General features: G+C 39.9%; 1 protein-coding gene across 14 annotated transcripts in view; it reads left to right on the forward strand.

Moving 5' to 3' along the window:
• The window catches only part of CARF (calcium responsive transcription factor), an 86,874-nt gene that overhangs the window by 11,989 nt on the left and 57,668 nt on the right, over positions 1-17,217 (forward strand). For 2 of the 14 annotated variants that reach the window (XM_063648356.1, XM_063648363.1), the window contains exons 3-4: positions 10,510-10,607; positions 12,317-12,384. The exons of 8 other annotated variants lie outside the window; for them this stretch is intronic. The gene's annotated coding sequence lies outside the window, so the exon portion shown is untranslated. Of the gene's footprint in view, positions 1-330; positions 390-10,509; positions 10,608-12,316; positions 12,385-14,003; positions 14,100-15,146; positions 15,244-17,217 lie in introns of those variants that run through there. 4 more of the 14 variants (XM_063648355.1, XM_063648364.1, XM_063648357.1 and 1 more) reach the window with 4 other exon arrangements.

The following is a 17,217-nucleotide window of genomic DNA, read 5'->3' on the forward strand; positions in this document are numbered from 1 at the left end:
ATGACTAATGCTGATCAGCATCTTTTTGTGTGCTTACTTGCTAGCTATATACCTTCTTTAGTGAAGTTGTATCTTCAAACATCTTGCCAGTTTTTTTAGTTGAGTTGTCTTACTGAGTTGTAAAAGTTCTTTAGAGTTTGAATATAAGGTCTTTGTCAGGTACATGTTTTATAAATATTTTTTCCCATCTGTAATGAGAACACATTTTAAATTTTGACAAAGTCCAATTTGTAGATTTTTTTCTTTTATATTTTGTGCTGTTTGTTTCATGTTTAATATATCTTTGCCAAGTCCAAGGGTACAAAGATTTTCTCCTGTGTTTTCTTCTAGAAGTTTTATCATTTGATAGTCTGTGATCCATTTCAAGTTGATTTGCTATCTGGTGTGAGGTAAGGGTCAAGGTTTATTGTTTTACATATGGCTATTTAGTTGTTTTAGCACCATTAGTTAAAAAGTGTCATTTTTCTCTTGATGTATTGATATATTTGTCAAAAAGCAATTGACTACCACCTAGAAATAGCTTCTCAGCTCCATCTCGAATCTGTCCAGTTCAGCCTGCTAGCCTGTACTCCATCCTCCACCATATCTATCAGGGTGACCCAGAAGTCCTACAAGGTATCCACTTCTGGTCCCTAGGCCCTTGGCAGCTGCTTATACAAGAGTGGGCCAGATGTCTGCATCAACTCCTTGAGCTTCTCCTGGATGGGCAACCGTAGCAGCTTCCGGGGTGGCCTGGACACTGGCATGGGTCTCAGGGGAGGCTATGCCAGGTCTGGTGGTATGGAGGAGCATCACAGCTGCCACAGTGACCCAGAGCCTCCCAAGTCCCCTTAAGCTGGATGTGCACACCAACACCCAGGCTGTATGCACCCAGGAGAAATTGCAGATCAAGACCCTCAACAAGTTTGCCCCCTTCATTGAGAAGGTGCCCTTCCTGGAGCAGCAGAACAAGATACTGGAGACCAAGTGGATACTTTTGCAGCAGCAAAAGGTAGCTTGGAGCGACATGGACAGCATGTTTGAGAGCTACATCAACAACCTAAAGCAGCAACTGGACACACTGAGCCAGGAGCAGCTGAAGCTGGAGGCAGAACTTGGCAACATGGAGGGACCAGTGGAGGACTATCAGGAGTGTGAAGTTTAAATAACCAAGCCTACAGAGATGGAGAATGAATTTGTCCTCATCAAGAAGGATATGAATGTAGCTTACATGAACAAGGTAAAGCTGGAATCTCACCTGGAAGAGCTGACTGACAAGATCAACTTCCTCATTCAGCTGTATGAAGAGGAGATCTGTGAGCTATAGTCCCAGTTCTTGGACACATCCCTGGTCCTGTCCATGGACAACAGCCACTCCCTCGATTTAAATGGCATCCTTGCCGAGGTCCGTGCCCAGTATGAGGAGATCACCGGCTGCAGCTGAGCTGAAACTGAAAGCATGTACGAGGAGTATTAGGAATATGATCAAGTGTGAGTTGCTGCAGACGCTGCCTGGGAAGCCAAGGATGACCTGCGTCACATGAAGACAGATCTCTAAGATGAACCAGAACATCAGCTTGCTTCAGGCTGAGAATGAGGGCCTCAAAGGCCAGAGGGCTTCCTTGAAGGCTGCCATCCCAGATGCTGAGTAGCAGGGGAGCTGGCCATTAAGGATGCCAGTGCCAAGCTGGAAGCCACCCTGCAGAGAGCCAAGCAAAACATGGCCTGTCAGCTGCTTGAGTAACAGGAGCTGGTGAATGTTAAACTGGCCATGGACATCAAGATCTCCACTTACAAGAAGCTGCTGAAAGGCAAGGAGAGCCAGGTGGAGTCTGGGATGCAGAATATGAGTATCCGTACAAAAACCACAGTGGCTACTCAAGGGGCTGAGCTCGGCCTGCGGGGACCTCAGAAGTTTTGGCCACAAGTATGACCTAGGGCCCCTTCCAATCCAGCTTAGATTCTGGCAGGGGCTTCACCTCCTTCAGCTGCACCAGCTCCTTCAGGGCCATGGTTGTGAAGAGGATCGAGATCCACAATGGGAAGCTAGTATCTGAGTCCTTTGATGTCCTGCAATGAATGCCACTGCAACTCCTCCCAGCCTACCTACCTCCTCTGGCCAACCAGAGCCTATGGGGGAGGCAACTGTGCAGGGGAGCATAAGGAACAGGAGACCCACCTGAGGCCCAATTGTGGACCTCAGCCCACCCTTAAGGGAACCTAGGGTGGTTCCTAGACGACCCCCTCTTTTTCATGCTCGCAACTGAAAACCAGTTTATACCTTTGGGAGCCTTCTGGTTAAAACAAAATTTTAAAAACAGACAAAACCTAGTTCAATTGTTTTTTCAAAATAAAGCCTCAGCTAGCTCAGCCAAAGAAAAAAGCAATTGGCCAGATAATGTGTGGGTCAATTTCTGGATTGTCTATTCTGTCCATTGATCTATTTGTCTGTTTTTACACCAATACCATAATATCTTGATTGTTATATCTTTGTATTAAGTCTAAGAATCAGTAGTAGTGTAAGAACTCCAACGTTGTCTTCTTTTCCAAAGTTGTTTTGGCTGTTTAACCTTTGCACTTCCATATGAATTTTAGAATCAGATTCTCAATTTTAAAAAGCCTACTGGGATTTTGGTTGGGATAATATACAATACATAGATCAAGTTGGAAGATATAATATCTTATTGAGTCTTCCATTTTATAGACACAGTATATGTCGTCACTCATTCAGATATTCTTTAATTTCTCCTACCTAGGTTTTGTAGTTTACAATACATATATCTTGCGTATCTCTTGTCAAGTTTATTCCTAAATATTTATTTTTTTGAGATAGGGTCTTGCTCTGTCGCCCAGGTTGGAGGGCAGTGGTGCAATCATAGCTTACTGCAGCTCAGGCTCAGATGATCCTCCTACCTTAGCCTCTTGAGTAGCTGGGACTACAGGCATGCACCACCATGCCCAGCTAATTTTTATATTTTTTTGTAGAGATAAGGTTTCATCATGTTGCTCGTGGCTGGTCTCGAACTCCTGAGCTCAAGCACTGCGCCCATCTCGGCTTCCCAAAGTGCTGGGATTACAGGCATGAGCCACAGTGCCTGGCTTATTTGTGCTTTTTTTTTCTTTCTTTCTCTGGAGGCCTATCCTTCCCTTTCTCTATAGAAAACCAGTTTGTGGCATTGTTGACATCTGCATTGTGTCTTTTTATTCTGTTTCATTGAATTACATCCTTTAATATGGCCTTCATTTTTATATGCTCACATTTCTTAGTTTCTGGCTTTTCAAAATGGACACATAGTTCATTAAGTCAGTCTTTTTTTTCCATAAAAGCATGTTTTAAAAAATATTTTTAATTGACAAAAATTGTGTATATTGATGATATACAACATGATGTATGTATATATCCTGGATGGGTTAGAGCAGGCTAATTAACATGTATTACTTGTATACTTTTTTTGTGGTGAGAATATTTAAAATCTATTCTTGCAGCAGTTTTCAAGTATATAATATATTGTGGGGTTTTTGGCTTTTTTTCTTTCATTATTTTTAATTGACACATAATTGTATAAGTTAATGGGGTATAGTGTGATATTTTGATACATGTATAAAATGTGTAATGATCAAATCAGGATAGTTAGCATATTCATCATCTCAAACATTTTTCATTTCTTTGTATTGGGACCATTCAAAATCTGCTCTTCTAGCTATTTGAAAATATATGATATATTGTTAATTATAGTCACCCTATAGTGCTATAGAACACTAGAACTTATTCCTCCTATCTAGCTGTCTTTTTTTTTTTTTTTTTTTTTTTTTGAGACAGGGTCTCACTCTTGTTCCCTAGGCTGGAGTGCAGCGGCATCATCACAACTCCCTGCAGCCTTGATCTCCCAGGTTCAAGCAATCCTCACCTAAGCCTCCTGAGTAGCTAGGACTACAGGTGTACACCACCATGCCCAGTTAATTTTTTAATTACTATATTTGGTAGAGATGGGGTCTCACTATGTTGTCCAGGTTGCCTGGGGTCAAGCTTGACCTCCCAAAATGCTAGGATTACAGGCATGAGCAACCACACTCTGTCCTAGCTGTACTTTTGTAACCATCAACCGTTTGTCTGTTCCCTTCCCTCCCCTACCCTTTCCCACCTCTAGTAACCATTATTCTACTCCCTACTTCTATGAAATCAACCTTTTAACTTTACACATGAGTGAGAACATGCAGTATTTGTCTTTCTGTGCCTGGCTTATTTCTCGAACATAATGTCCTCTAAGCTCATCTATGTTGCTGTGAATGACAGAATTTCATTCTTTTTTATGGCTAAATAGTATTCTATTGTGTATATATACCACATTTTCTTTACCAGTTTGTCTGTTTATGGACACTTAGGTTGATTCCATATCTTGACCATTGTGGAATAATGATGTAATAAACATGGGAGTGCAGCTTTCTCCTTGACTTACTGATTTCCTTTCCTTTGGATATTTACCCATTAGTGGAATTGCTGCATCATATGGTAGTCTATTTTTCATTTTTTGAGTAATCTCTATACTGTTTTTCATAATGGCTGTACTAATTTACACCAACAATGTATGAGTTCCCTTTTCTCCAAATCCTTGCCAGCATTTGTTATTTTTTGTCTTTTTGATAATAGCCGCTCTAACCGAGGTGAGATGATAGCTCATTGTGATTTTGATTTGTATTTACCCGATTCTTAGAGATTTTTTTTTTTTTTAAGATACATACCCATTGACCATTCATATGTCTTCTTCATGAGACAGGGTCTCATTCTATCGTCCAGGCCGGAGTGCAGTGGCTCAATCTCAGCTCACTGCAGCCTCAATCTCCCGGGCTTAGGTGCGAGCAGCTAGGACCACGGGTCTGTGCCACCATCCCTGGCTAATTTTTTGTGTTTTTGTAGAGACAGGGTTTCACCATGTTGTCTAGGCTGGTCTCAAACTCCTGACCTCAGGCAGTCCTCCAGCCTCAGCCTCCCAAAATGTGGGGATTACAGGTGTGAGCCACCACGCCTGGCCTGTATATCTTCTTTTGAGGGATGTCTGTTCAGCTCATTTGTCCATTTCTAAATGAAATTATTTATTAATCCTTTGTTGAATAGTTTGCAAATATTTTCTTCCACTCTGCAGGTTGTCTCTTCATTCTGTTGCTTGTTTAGTTTGCTGTACAAAAGCTTTTTAGTTTGATACAAATCCATTTGTCTATTTTTGCTTTTGAGGTCTTAGCCATAAAATCTTTGCCTAGACCAATGTCCTGAAGCGTTACCCCTGTGTTTTCTTCTGGTAGTTTTATAGTTCCAGGTCTCATATTTAAGTCTTTAATCCATTTTTAGTTGGTTTTTATATATGGTGAGAGCTAGGGGTCTGCTTTCATTTTACTGCATACAGATAGCCAGTTTTCCCAGGACCTTTTATCAAAGGGACTGTCCCTTCCCCAGTGAATATTCTTGGTACCTGTGTTGAAAATCAGTTGGCTGTAAGTGCGTAGATTTTGTTTGTTTATTTTCTGTTCTCTTCCGTTGGTGTGTCTGTTTTTATGCCAGTACTGTGATGTTTTGGTTATATAACTTTGTAATGTATTCTGAAGCCAGATAGTATGATGCTTCTAGCTTTGTTCTTTTTGCTTAGGGTTGCTTTGGCTAGTCAAGGTCTTTTGTGGTTCCATACAAATTTTAAGGTTTTTGTTGTTTCTATTTATGTGAAGACTATCATTGGGATTTCAGGGTTTTTTTGTTGTTGTTGTTTTGTTTTTTAAGAGATAGGGTCTTGCTACATTACCCAGACTGGCCTTGGAATTCTGGGCTCAAGCAATCCTCCTGCCTCAGCCTTCTGAGTAGCTGGGACCATAGATGTGTGCCATTGTACGCAGCTCCTTGGTATTTTTATAAGGATTGCAGTGAATGTGTTGATCGCCTTTGGTAGTATGGTCATTTTCACAATATTAATTATTCCAATCCGTAAATGCGATGTCTTTCCATTTTTTGTGTGTGTTCTCCAATTTATTTCATTCAATGTGTGTGGGGGGTTTTGTTTTGTTTTGTTTTGAAACAGGGCCTCAATCTGTCTCCCAGGCTGGAGTGCACTGGCTCGATCTTGGCTCACTCCAACCTCCGCCTCCTGGGCTCAAGCGATTCTCATGCCTTAGCCTCCTGAATAGCCGGAATTATAGTTGTGCATCACCATGTCTGCCTAATTTTTGTATTTTTAGTAGACACAGGGTTTCACCATGTTGGCCAGGCCTGTCTCAACTCCTGACCCCAAGTCATCCGCCTGCCTCGGCTTTCCAAAGTACTGGGATTACAGGCCTGAGCCACCACACCTGGCCTCGTTCAGTGTTTTACAGTATTTAATGGTATCCCATAATTCTTATAGACTTTCTTTGTTCATTTTCATCGTTATTTCCTTCTTTTCTCTCTCTGGGTAATTTCAAATGACCTATGTCCAAGTTCAGAAATTCTCTCTGCTTGATCAAGTCTGCTATTGAAGCTCTCTATTGTATTTATTTCATTCATTGAATCCTTCAGCAGCAGGATTTTTGTTTTGTTCTTTTTATTATTTATATCTCTTTGTTGAATTTTTTGTTCATATTGTGAGTTATTTTCCTGATTTCATTGAATTATCTATTTGTATTTTCTTGTTTCTTGTTAAGTTTAAGATCATTGTTTTGAAAAATTTTGGCAACTCGTTGCCTTTTTGTCATTAGAACCTGTTACTAGAGAGTTACAACTCCCTTGATCAACATGGGTTTAAACTGCACAGGTCCTGTACTCAGATTTTCTTCAGCCTCTACCATCCCTGAGACAGTGGGACCAATCCCTCCTCTTCTTCCTCTCCGTTAGCCTATTCAACTTATATTTAGATGATGAGGATGAATACTTTTAAGATGATCCACTTCCCCTTAATGATTAGTAAATACATTTTCTCTTCCTTATGACTTTCTTTTCTTTTTTTTTTTTTTTTTTTTTTTGGCGAAGGAGTTTCACTCTTGTTGCCCAGGCTGGAGTGCAATGGTGCAATCTTGGCTCACCGCAACCTCCGCCCCCGATTCAAGCGATTCTTCTGCCTCAGCTTCCTGAGTAGCTGGGTTTACAGGCATGTGCCACCATGCCCGGCTAATTTCATATTTTTAGTAGAGATGGGTTTCTCCATGTTGGCCAGGCTGGTCTCGATCTCTCGACCTTAGGTGATCCGCCTGCCTCGGCCTCCCAAAGTGCTGGGATTACAGGCGTGAGCCACTTCGCCCGGCCATGACTTTCTTCATAAACTTTTATTTAGCTAACTTAATTATAAGAATACAGTATATAATACATATAACATAAAACTATATGTTAATTGACTGTTTATGTTATTGGTAAGGCTTCTAGCCAATAGTAAGCTATTAGTAGTTAAGCCTTTGGGCAGTCAAAAGTTATACACACATTTTTGACCGTGTGAGCAGTTGGTACCCCAATTCCTGCATTGTTTGAGGGTCAGCTGTATTATGTTCCTTTGGTAGCGTCATACTTCCTTGTGTTTCTGTGTCAATGTCTGTTTATTTGGTGGAACAATTGCCTTTTCTAAACTTTCTAGAGTAGCTTTGTAGAGAAAGACGTTCACCTGCAGTTGGGTTTTATCGTGCCAGTCAGGAAGGGTGTAGTGTCTGTTTGTGGATAGGAGCAGTGGTATAGTTTCCATGCAGCTTCTTCAGCTGCATTCAACGTCAGCAATAACTGGGTGCTCAGTGGCCTAGTCTGTAGAAGTTTGTGGCAGTGACAATGGCAGCATAGGTTGTTAGTGTCCTTGGTGTCAAAGGCTTTTGGGGTACTCCTATTCTAATTTTCTCCCCAAAGGGAAGACTTAACCTAGGTGTCAGGTCTGAATAGCCTACAAGTAGCTACAGTAGCGCTGGGTTCCAGGTACTGGTGCTAGGCACAGGGTCTGTATTAGTCTGTTCTTGCAGTGATATAAACAAATACTTGAGACCGAGTAATTTATAAAGAAAAGAGGTTTAATTGGTTCATAGTTCTGCAGGCTGTACAGGAAGTACTGTGGCTTCTTTTGGGAAGGCCTCAGGAAGCTTCCAGTAATGGTGGAAGGCAAAGGGGGAACCAGCATTTCACATGGCAGGAGCAGGAGGAAGAGAAAGAGTGGGGAAGTGCCACACACTTTTAAACAACCAGATCTCACTATCTCAAGGAGAGCTCCGGGCAGATGACGTTAAACCATGAGAAACCTCCACCATGATCCAATCACCTCCCACCAGGTCCCACCTCCAACATTGGGGATTATAATTGAACATGAGATTTGGGTGGGAACATGGATCCAGACCATATCAGGGTCTCACAAACCTATTATGGCACCTGAGTTTTGGGGTACAGGTTAGCACTCTGTGGCAGAGTTGGATGTAGATTGACCACAGAGCTAGGATCTGTGACTCTCAGATACCCTCTAGCAGCTCAGGCCCAGCGAGCTAGGTTGTAGCTGTGATTCTACCTCTGAGAGGCAGGGCACAGAACTGGCCCAAGCCTAGGGGAATGGAGGGGATACCCTGGAGGTTTGGGAGCAGGGTACAGCTACAGTTTGGGAACATGAGCCAATAGGGCTCGGTGGTAACTCAAGTTCCAAGGGGATAAAGCACTGTGTAATAGTAACTATAGTCCCTGGGAACTTGGCAATATCTCAGACTCTGTGAGGCCAGTTGCAGCAGCAGCAGCAGCAGCAAGTGCCCCAGAATGGTGGAGTACAGCTGTTGTTTAGGCCCTGGGGGTGTAGAGAACAGCATAGCAATGACTGCACTCCCTACGGAGAAGGGTGTCTTAGCAGCTCAGACTCTAGGGGGCTAGTCCAGCTCTAGGTAAGATGACTACTAGATAAGTTTGGTCTGTAGGGCAGAGTGTCTCAGCTCAACCACTGCTGTGTTTCCCTAGGACACATGATACTGTCAGCTCAGCCCTGGGATGGGCAGCTGCTCAACTTGGCCACAGCACCAGTTCTCCATGGGCCCATTTGCTGCTTCAGCTTAAGCCTGGGGGGCATGACTGTTCTGGGAGGCCCAGGCATCATTTCCTGGAATGTGGGTAGTTGCTTCACCTTATGCACTGGAGAGGCGTGACTGCTCTGAGCAGCTAAGGTACTGTTTCCCTAGGAGGCAGGATACTGCTTCAGCTCTGGCCTGAGGGAGTGATAGGAGGGGTAGGTGGGGTGGCTCCACCTCTGCTTCCCCTGACCCCTGTACAAGGGTATAACAGCTGTTTGCAGCTCAATTTGGGGATGTTGGGCCACTGGGCTAGTGTGGTTCAGTCTTGGCTTAGCCTCAGGGATAAAGGGGAACTGTGGCTACTCAGCCCTGGAGCAAGACACACTCCAGCCGTAGTTTGGATTCCAAGATGACATAGCACAGTAGCTACATGAACTACAGTGCTTGGGACACAGTGTCGGTTTCTTCTCTCGGGGCAGCACAGCAGTGTGGACTCCAGAGAGCTTCCTCAGCTGGGCTTGGTGCCTGTGAAGACTGCAGGGAACCTCAGTGGTGAGGTCTGTTGGTAGGGTTGGTTACTGGAATCCTCTTGCTTCCCTCCTTGCTGCAGGGAGTTCTTCCTGGTTCCTAGCTCTTCCCAGTTGGGGGATTGGGTGGTGGAGGCCGGATGCTTCCTTCCATTCTCTATATGGCCATCCCGAGTTTCTGTGCTCGTCAATGCTCTCCCTCAATTATTTTTGTTAAAATGTAGTTGTTTATTCATTGTTTTGATTGTCTTTGTGAGGGAAATGAATGCTAGGGACTTCTAGTGGGCCATCTTGCTGATGTAACCTGACTACAATATATTGCTATTAACTGTAGTCACTATGAACTTATTCCTCCTAATTGAAATTTTGTTTCCTTTGACCACAGTCTTCTTTTCTTTCCTTTCTTTTCTTTTTAAATTTACACACCACTATACAAACAGGGAACACAGCTTTCTTTCCTAATATGAGGGTTTAAAGAAGCGGTGTCCAATCTTTTGGCTTCCCTGGGCCACACTGGAAAAAGATGAATTGTCTTGGGCCACACATAAAATACACTAATGTTAGCTGATGAGTTAAAAAAAAATTGCAAAAAAAAAAAAAAAATCTCATAATGTTTTAAGAAAGTTTATGAATTTGTGTTGGGCTGCATTTTAAGTCATCCTGAGCCACACCACGGGCCACAGGTTGGACAAGCTTAGTTTAAAGGCTATAAATTTCCCTTGAAATTTTATATTAGCTGTATGTCACAAGTTTTGATACATGATATGTTCTTTATGGTTCAGATCTAGTATTTGCAGTTCCATGTGAATTTGAGAGGAACATATGTTCTTTAATTGTTTGGAATGAATTTTAAATATGTCCAGTAATTCAAGCTTGTTCTGTTTCCTTAACTTGGCTGAGATAATTATCATGAGATCTTGCACTATGATAATACATTTGTCAATTTGGCCCTAAATTCTATCCACTTTTTTAAAAGTTGGTTTTTCTTGTTGCTGTTTGATTGTTTTTTGAGACAAGGTCTTGCTTTGTCACCTAGGCTGGAGTGCCGTGCTATGATCACAGCTGACTGCAGTCTTGACCTCCCAGGATCAAGTGATCCTCCTACCTCAGCCATCTGATTACCTGGGACTGCAGGTGAGGGCCACCACACCTGGCTAATTTTGTGTGTGTGTAGAGACAGGGTTTCAACATGTTGCCTGGGCTCGTCTGGAATTCCTGGGATCAAGCAGTCTGCCTGCCTTGGCCTCCCAAAGTGCTAGAATTACAAGCGTGAGCCACTGCACCTGGCCTAAAAGTTTTTAAAGGGAAATTTCAAAAATATACAGGAGTAGGCTGGGCACAGTGACTCACGTCTGTAATCCCAGCACTTTGGGAAGCCAAGGTGGGCAGATCACTTGAAGTCAGGAGTTCGACACCAGCCTGGCCAACATGGTGAAACCCCATCTCTACCAAACAGTACGAAAATTAGCTGGGTGTAGTGGTGTGCGCCAGTATTCCCAGTTACTTGGGAAGCTGAGGTGGGAGAATCGCTTGAACTGGGGAGGTAGAGGTTGCAGTGAACTGACATTGCTCCACTGCACCCCAGCCTGAGGGCCAGAGTGAGACCTTGTCTCAAAAAAAATACATATTATATATAATTATATATAATTATTTAAAATATATTTATATTTATATATATATTTATAAATTTTATAATATATTTATATTTATGTTTATAAATATTTATAAATATAAATATATATTATAATAAATTATAAAATATATTATAATTATATATTATATAATTATATACAATTATAATATATATAATTATATATTATATATATTTTATATATAATATATAATGTAATATATAATATTATATATTATATAATATATTTATATTTATATTATATTTTATATTTATATTTATTTATATTTATAAATATTTTATATTTATATTATATATTATATATGTTTTTTTAAATATATTATATATACTATATAATTATATATACTCCTGTATATATTTAAATATAAATATAAATTTTATAAATATACATTATATATAATATATAATATATATTCATTTACTATACTAATATATTTATATATTATATATTTGTATATTATATATTTATATATTAGTAGAATAGTAGAATATTTTACATATATAATATATATAATATGTATTTTTATATATATATATTAGTAGAATAGTAAATGAATCCAGTGTACAATTATCAGTGTATGACCAATCTTGTTTTATTTATTTCTCTATCAATTGTACCCTTTTCTCTGACTTTGGTATTTATTTACTTTCTTGAGACAAGGTCTCATTTTGTCACACAGGTTGCAGTGCAGTGGCACAATCACAGCTCCTGGGCTCAAGTGATTTCCTGCCTCAGCTTGCCGAGAAGCTGGGACTACAGGCACACACCACCATGCCCAGCTAATTTTTTTGATCTTTAGTAGAAACAGGGTCTTGTTATGTTGCCCAGGCTGGTGTCAAACTCCTGGGTTCTGGTGATCCACCCACCTGTGCCTCACAGAGTGCTGGGATTAGACACATGAGTCACCATGCTCAGCCTGACTTTGATATTTTTTAAACAAATCCTGGACATTCTAATAATTGTATCTATAAGTATTAATATTATCATACCATTCACATACCTAAAAACACCAAAAATACTTTCTTTAGAGACAGAGTCTCACTCTGTTGCACACGCTGAATTGCAGTGGTACCGTCACAGCTTACTGCAGCCTCAGACTCCTGGGCTCGTGCCATCCTCCCACCTCAGCCTCCCAAATAATTACGACTACAGACATGTGCCACCATACCCAGCTAATTTGTTTTTATTAAGTTTCTTGTAGAAATGCAATCTCAGGCTGGTCTTGAACTCCCGTGCTGGTCTGGAATTCCTATTCTCAGGTAATCCTCCCACCTCAGCCTCCCAAGTATTAGGATTATAAGTGTGAGCCACTGTATCCAGCCCCAAAATTCCTTTTTTTTCCCTTTTTTTCATGGAATGCCTGAACATCCCAAGAAAAATTCCTTAATATCAAATATCTAGTCCACATTCATATTTTCCTGCTTGTGTATACACATGCATATATATGTACACACACATTTTGGTGGTACTATTTTATTTTTTTTAATTAAGGTGAAATTCATATAACTTAAAATTAATGCGTTTAAAATGAACAGTTTACTGACAGTTCATTCACAAAGCTGCAAAAGTGCCATGTAAAGTTTCAAAACATCTTCGTCACCTCAAAATAAAATTTTGTACCCATTAGTCCATTATACCTTCCCTCAAGCCTCTGGCATCCACCAGTCTACTTTCTTTCTCTATGGATTTACCTGTTTTGGATATTTTATATAAATAGACTCATATAATATGTGACCTTTTGTGTGTGGCTTGGCTTCTATCACTTAGCATAATGGGATTTTGTTTGTTTGTTTGTTTTTAGACAGGGTCTTGATCTATCTTTGGGCTCTACCTTTGCCCATTTTGTAATTGGGTTATTTTGGATTGTAGTCTTCTTGTGGTTGAATTGTATGAGTTCTTTACATATTCCAGACCCTTATCAGATATATGATTTGCAGATATTCTCTCCCATCTATGGGTTGTCTTTTAACTCTTGTCATGGTGACCTTTGTACAAAAATTTTTATTTTGATGATGTCCAGTTTATCTGTTTTCTCTTTTACTTGTCCTATTGGTGCCATATCTAAGAAACCATCACCAAATGCAAAGACATGAAGATTTACCCCTATGTTTTTCTTCTAAGAATTGCATGGCTTTAGTTCTTATATTCAGCTCTTTGATCCATTTTTTATTTTTCATATGTAGTATGAGGTAGGAGTTCAACATCATTCGTTTTCATGTGGCTATTCAGTTGTCCTGGCACCATTTGTTGAAGATAGTATTCTTTCCTCATCAAATGCTTTTGGCACCCTTGTCAAAAATAATTTAACCATAGGTATGTATTTCTGGACTCTCAATTCTGTTGCTCTAAATTTCCCTCTGAGCACTGCTTTTTTTGCAGCCCATAAATTTTGATATATTGTGCGTATTATCATTGCTGTATTTTATAAATTGATATATTATCTATCATCACACCTTCTAGAGTTACATGTATTTTTTTAGTTCTATAGTGTTTTATTTCTGTCCTTAAAACACACATACAAAATTACAACATTGAGATTATTATTTTATACAGAGAATGTTTATTTAGATTTTTATAGAGTTATTAATTTGTTTGCTTGCCATTTTTTCAAGCATCTCAAGACTTTTTTCTGCTATAATATTTGTTTTTTTGAAATGTATTTTTTTTTTTGCTAAAATAATGTGCTTTATTCAGTTACCTAACAGGTAAGAAATACAGAGGTAATTCCTGTACCAAATATTTTATATTTGGTGTATATTTTTTCTCTTCCCTTCTATAATGTGCTTGTATGGCATGACTTAACTGTTCCTTTTTTATTGTTATTTGTTTATTTATTTATTATTTTTTTGAGACAGAGTCTTGCTCTTGTTGCCCAGGCTAGAGTGCAGTGGTGTGATCTTGGCTCATTACAACCTGTGTCTCCTGGGTTCAAGTGATTCTCTTGCCCCAGCATCCCAAGTAACTGGAATTATAGGTATGTGCCACCACGCCTGGCTAGTTTTTGTCTTTTTAGTAGAGATGGGGTTTCACCTTGTTGGCTAGGCTGGTCTCGAACTCCTGACCTCAGGTGATCCACCCGCCTTGGCCTCCCAAAGTGCAGGGATTATAGGTGTGAGCCGTTGCACCCAGCCAGCTGTAAAAAAAAAAAAATTGTTTTAATTGTAGTAGTTGTAGATATTTATGGGGTACATGAATTGTTTTGATACTGACATGCAATGTATAATAATCATATCATGTAAAATGGGGTATCTATCCCCTCAAGCATTTATCCATCCCTTCAAGCATTTATCCTTTGTGTTATAAACAATGCAATTATACTCTTTTAATTATTTTTATTTTTTTTAATTTTTTTATTTTTTATTTTTTTTAAATTTTTTTAGTTTTGTTTATTTTTTTTTTTGAGACGGACTCTCGCTCTGTGGCCCAGGCTGGAGTGCAGTGGTGCAATCTCAGGTCACTGCAAACTCCGCCTCCCAGGTTCATGCCATTCTCCTGCTTCAGCTTCCCGAGTAGCTGGGACTACAGGTGCCCGAAACCACGCCTGGCTAATTTTTTTGTATTTTTAGTAGAGACGGGGTTTCACCGTGTTAGCCAGGATGGTCTCGATCTCTTGACCTTGTGATCCGCCCACCTCGGCCTCCCAAAGTGCTGGGATTTCAGGCGTGAGCCACCGCGCCCAGCCACTCTTTTAATTATTTTTAAATATAATTAAATTATTGACTGTAGTTACCCTGTTGTGCTATCAAATATGAAGTATGTTGTTTAGAAATTTCTTTCATATACAAGACGTTGATTGTAAACTCTCAGTTTTTTGTTTTTATTTTTTATTATGATTCTTTTTGAGACAGAGTCTTGCCCTGTTGCCCAGGCTAGAGTGCCAAGGCACGATCTTGGCTTACTGCAACCTCCACTTCCCAGATTCAAGCAATTTTCGTGCCTTAGTCACTCGAGTAGCTGTGGTTACAGGTATGCGCACAACACCCAGCTAATTTTTTTTCTTTTTTTTCTTTTTTCTTTTTAGCAGAGACAGGGTTTCACCATGTTGGTCAGGATGGTCTTGAACTCCTGGTATCAAGTGATCCACCTGCCTCGGCCTCCAAAAGTTTTGGGATTATAGGGTGAGCCACCGTGCCCAGCCAACTTTAAGTTTTTTTTTTTTATCTTAAAGTATCTTCCTTTCACTCTCTTTTCTGAAAAAAATGGGGGGTTTTGTGGGTTTTTTTTTTTTTTTTTTTTTGGTTATTCTGAAGGTAAGACAGTAGAAAAAAATAGTTTAGATCATATACAATTGTTTATTGATAGTTACTTTTCTTTTTTTTCTTTTTTGAGATGGGGTTTCGCCATGTTGCCAGGCTGATATCAAACTTGTGGGCTCAAGCGATCCACCCTCCTTGGCCTCCCAAAATGCTAGGATTACAGGCATGCACCACCACACCCGGCCAATCTACTTTCTTAAAACCTTAAATATTATTCCTATGACTTCTGCTACCATGTTGCTATTAAGAAGGCCACTGTACGTCTAATTTCAGTACTCTGTAGGGAGTCTGTCTTATCTCTCTTTCTTTAATTTCTATTTTTTGTTACCTAGGCTCAGGGGTGTTTTTATGGTCTGTCTTATCTGTCCAGCTGCATTTTCCTGTTCCTCTTTAGAATGTTGCACGTTCACTACATTGAGTATGGGTTTCTTTTTATTTCTCTTGGAATACTTAAAAGTAAGGCTTCCTTTATCTGTGGATTCATGTCTTTAGTTTTGAAAAATTGCCAGCCATTATCTCTTCAAATACAGATGATCCCTGACTTACATTAATTCAACTTATGATTTTCCACTTTATGATGGTGCGAAAATGATACATATTTAGTACACCCCTTAACCTATGATGCTGATGGCATTACATCTGGATAAACCCATTGTAAACTGAAAATACTGTAAGTCAAAAATGCACTTTCAACTTATGATAGTTTCCACTTAAGGTATTTTCAACGCATAGTGTGTTTATCGGGATAGTAACTCCATCATAAGTTTAAGAGCATCTATATTGTCTCTCCTCCATTTTCTCTTTTCTATTCTTTTGAGACTTATATGCATACTATACTTTCTATTTTTCTTATTTTTAAGTCTCTTTGTCATATATTTTATCTTCTGTTTTTGCTGTGATGCAGTCTAGGTATTTTTAAAATCTGTCTTCCAATTTAATAATTATTTCTTCTGCATCTAATCATCTATTTAACTTATCCATTGCCTTTTTTTCTTTTTTTTTTTTTTTTTGAGACAGGGTCTCACTATGTCACCCAGGCTGGAGTGCAGTGGCATGATTATGGCTCACTGCAGCCTCAGACTCCTGTACTCAAGAGATCCTCCCACCTCAGCCTCCTGAGTAGCTGGGACTGCAGACCCACACCACCATACATGGCTGATTGTTAAATTTTTTTGTAGAGACAGGATCTCATTATGTTGCCCAGGCTGGTCTCAAATTCCTGGTGTCAAGCAATCCTCTTGCCTTGGTCTCCCAAAGTGCTGGGATTACAGACATGAACCACTGTTTCTGGCCCCATTGACCTTCTAATTTCAGCAGTTTTTCATTGTTTTTGTTTTTGTTTTTGTTTTTGTTTTTTGAGACAAAGTCTTGCTCTGTCACCCAGGCTGGAGTACAGTGGCGCCATCTCGGCTCACTGCAACCTCCACCTCCTGGGTTTAAGCAATTCTCCTGCCTCAGCCTCCCAAGTAGTCAGGATTACGGGCATGCACCACTGTGCCCAGCTAATTTTTGTATTTTTAGTAGAGACAGGGTTTCACCATGTTGGCCAGGCTGGTCTCAAACTCCTGACCACAAGTGATCCACCCACCTGGGCCTCCCAGAATGCTGAGATTACCAGCATGAGCCACTGTGCCCAGCCTGTTTTTTTAAAAAATTAAACTTTTGATAGTTTTTATTATTTGCTTATCCTTGTGGTTCATTTTTTTAGACATTAAATAATTATATTATATTCAATCTTGGATGTTTCCAATATGGGGAGTCTTTAGGGGCTGTCTGAATCTGATAATCTCATGGTGGCTAATTTCCTGTTTTTTTGGTATTCTTTGATCATTAGCT

The sequence above is a fragment of the Pongo pygmaeus genome, chromosome 11 (assembly GCF_028885625.2).
Source record: "Pongo pygmaeus isolate AG05252 chromosome 11, NHGRI_mPonPyg2-v2.0_pri, whole genome shotgun sequence".
Lineage (NCBI taxonomy): Eukaryota > Metazoa > Chordata > Mammalia > Primates > Hominidae > Pongo > Pongo pygmaeus.